This window comes from Benincasa hispida, chromosome 10, assembly GCF_027475165.1.
Source record: "Benincasa hispida cultivar pf3 chromosome 10, pf3_genome.v1.1, whole genome shotgun sequence".
In the NCBI taxonomy this organism is placed as follows: Eukaryota; Viridiplantae; Streptophyta; class Magnoliopsida; order Cucurbitales; family Cucurbitaceae; genus Benincasa; species Benincasa hispida.
This window is the reverse complement of record NC_143487.1, coordinates 35,785,043-35,788,560: the sequence shown is the minus strand read 5'-3', so window position 1 is coordinate 35,788,560 and position 3,518 is coordinate 35,785,043.

The following is a 3,518-nucleotide window of genomic DNA, read 5'->3' as shown; positions in this document are numbered from 1 at the left end:
TGATTTCTAATATGAACTCGAGACCAATAATATAAATTTTATATCATTTGATGCTATACTCTAGCGAAAACTTTGAATCTTTGGAGGATATGGTTGAACTAAAAATTTAAAAAGAGAAAGAGAAATAAATTGAGTAGTTATTATGTATTACAACGAGTCTTATATTTTCAAGACGAAGGCTCACTTCACTTTTGTCACGAAAAAAAAAAAAAGTTGGAAAAGATATATTTTTAATCCTTAGATTTTGGATCTATTTTTATTTGGTCCTTATGTTACACATGTAGTCCTTAACTTTTGAATTTGGTTTTAATTTGGTACTAAGTTTCAAAAAGTTATAATTTTAATTTTTAGATTTGAGTTTTGTTTCAATTTGGCCTCTAGATTTCAATATTTTACATTTTAACATTAAATTTTCATTAAATACTCACTTTCACAATATTTCTTAATTAATTTTAAATAATTATGAAGTGAAATTTTAAATTAATTTTAAAAGTGATGGAAAATAGTGAAACTTAATTAATTTTAATTATTATAATTATTTTAAGTTTCTTAACATACATTAACACTAAAAATCGAAATGAATATTTAGTGAAAAATCGAAATTAAAAATATAAATCTTAAATTCTAGGGATCAAATTGAAACAAAATTCAAATATCAATGGTAAAAATTGTACAATTTTCAAACTTAAGGACTCGATATGTAACCTCATAAAATTTTGACGACTAAATAGAAACTAGACCCAAAACCTATGTACCAAAAATATATTTTTCTGGAAAATTTTTCTTTTTAACTGATTTTTTTAATGTGAGAAAGCCGCCACGTCATCACATCTTTCCACTTTTTTCCTATAAAATGGAACGAACAAAACGTCCATGAAATCGCTCCCATTTTAGATTTATTTTTCCTTTGCTATAGTTCCAAAGTTAAGGGAAGCTACGGGTACAGATACACTAATTTACGTTGCTACCTGATACAATTTCCTGGGATAAATAGCTAAAATTATAAGTCATTTGAAAAATGTCAAAATAATTTTTTTTATTTAAAAAATGTCAATTTATTAAATTTAGACAGAATCTCAAAATGTATCAAATACTCCTACTCTAAAATCTATATATTATCTATAATATTATAAATATGTTAATGTCCATTGACCATGTCTCACTTATCCATTACTTATGTGTTGTCTATGTGTCTTAAGATTACATACGTGTAATTCATCTCATACTTGCTAAATTGCCTATAAATAATCGTATGTAATTCATCTCATACTTGCTAAATTGCCTATAAATAATGACATTTAGTGAATTTTAGAAGACTGATCAATTCAAAAAATTAGAAAAAGTGGAGAAATCCATTCGTTATATTATTTATTTATTATATATATATATATATATATTATTTATTTTATTATATTTTATTTTCTCAATTCATAACATATTGTTCATAAAGATTGTATAAAATAAAAAAAAAATACGATAGAGATATTTTTTTCAAAATGAATAGATTGTTTTTCTAATTTAAAATGTCATACAATTATTTAAAATAATAATAACTGTATGCATGAGACTTCAATAGAAATTTATTTCGTGAAAATTGAACTTTATATTTGTATTAATTTTGTGGAAAGCGAGTACAATCTCATTTTGATGCTTTCAAAATAAACTAAAATCTTTTGTTGATCTTCCTTTGGACTTGTTGGTCTTATCGACCTTTGGATCGGGCCTTTGGGCTTGTTGATCTTTGCTGACACCTCCAAATGAGGAAAGCTTATCTATTTATAGAATTCACAGGTGGGCGGGCTTGGGCTTGGTTGATCCATGGTCAGGCCTTTAGACCCAATTAGTTGGATTGGGCTTGGTTGGTCCATAGTCTGGCCTTTGGGCCCAATTAGTTGGGTTTGGGCTTGGTTGGTCAATGTGTCTCGTCTTTAGGCTCTTTAGACCTGATTTGATATTTGAGGTCAAATTCAACCTATTTTTGGGCCATTTGACCCAAATAATAATATCAAATTGGTCAAATTAATCTTATTTGATTCATGATAAAATCATGTGGCCTCATCAAAATTTGTCCTCAACTCCAATTCAGAACAAATGTCTAACTCCTAATTGAGCCCAAATTTAATGATTTGGCAATAACAAATCATGACTTTTTAAATCTATTATTAAAAAGTTGAAGATTAAAAAAAGTACATTAAAAAAATTTAGGGACCAAGCACACCTATTCGTACATACAAAATCAAGAATTAAAGAAGTCATTTTGAAAGCCCATAAATTAAATATACTTATTTTTCGAAACTTGAAAAATAGAAAGCAAGCACATGTTTAATAAAATTCATATTCATGTTTTCAAATTCACGAATATAAGTTTGTAGACAATTTAGATGTAATTTTCAAAATTTGTTTTGAGATTTTGTAAACGAAACAATCCAAATTTTGAAAACAAACCTTTTATATTTTCGATGCATGATTATATTAAAAAAAATAAAAATATTGACAAATATAATATTTCATCTAATAAACTCAATTATTTTTGTTAAATTAAAATATATACTAAACCAAGTTCTTAAATCAACTAATGATAATTTATACTCTATTCAATATTTGGTGGACAACTATAATTAGTTTTATAATTTATAAATGTATTATCAAATATATTTTGAATAATTATTTAAATTAAAATTTTATTTCTAGCTTGCAACTAAACACATGAAAATGTGAAATATTTAATTTAATTAATTACGTTTTCAGATTGCAAATCTAAATTAATAATAATAATAATAATAAATATTGAAAAACAAAAGTTGGGAAATTAAACCAATGATCTCAACAGAAAAGATAACACGTTGCTTCGAGATGATACACACGATCAAAATATAAGACTAACTTATAAAAATGTTCTTGAACTTTGTATTTTGAGTAAAATAATATCCTTGAATTTTTAAGAATTTAAAAAATGCTCTTAAAATTTGAAAAAGAGTTTATAAATATTCATATGGTTAGTTTTGAATGAAAATTTTTTGTTTAAAAAATATCCCTAAACTTTCAAGGTAAAATACATTTAAAATTTAAAAAAATGTTAATATATAAACAAAAACCATTAATACATTCTTACTTCACCATTTCTCCTCTTTTTTTTTTTTTTTTCATTTCTTCTTCAATACCTTCTCTCTTTAAAGTATTTTTGAAACTTTTGAAAATTTAGGATATTTTAACTAAAACTAATCGTAAGAATATTTTAAACTCTTTTTGGACATTTAAGAGTATTTTTGAAACGTTTGAAAGTTCAAAATTAATTGTGATAGAAAGTACAAAGTTTTGGTTTATTTTGTATAATTTACCCTAAATATAATATACCATCTAAAAAAAATACAAAATCTATATCTTTTAACAAAACACACATTAAAATTATTTTCATTGTGCTATATCTAAATATAGGAAGTATAGATATAGCACAAACTAAAAGAATTTGTAGATATAGCAACATTTAGGTCTAACTTTCAAAGTCCATCCATAATAGA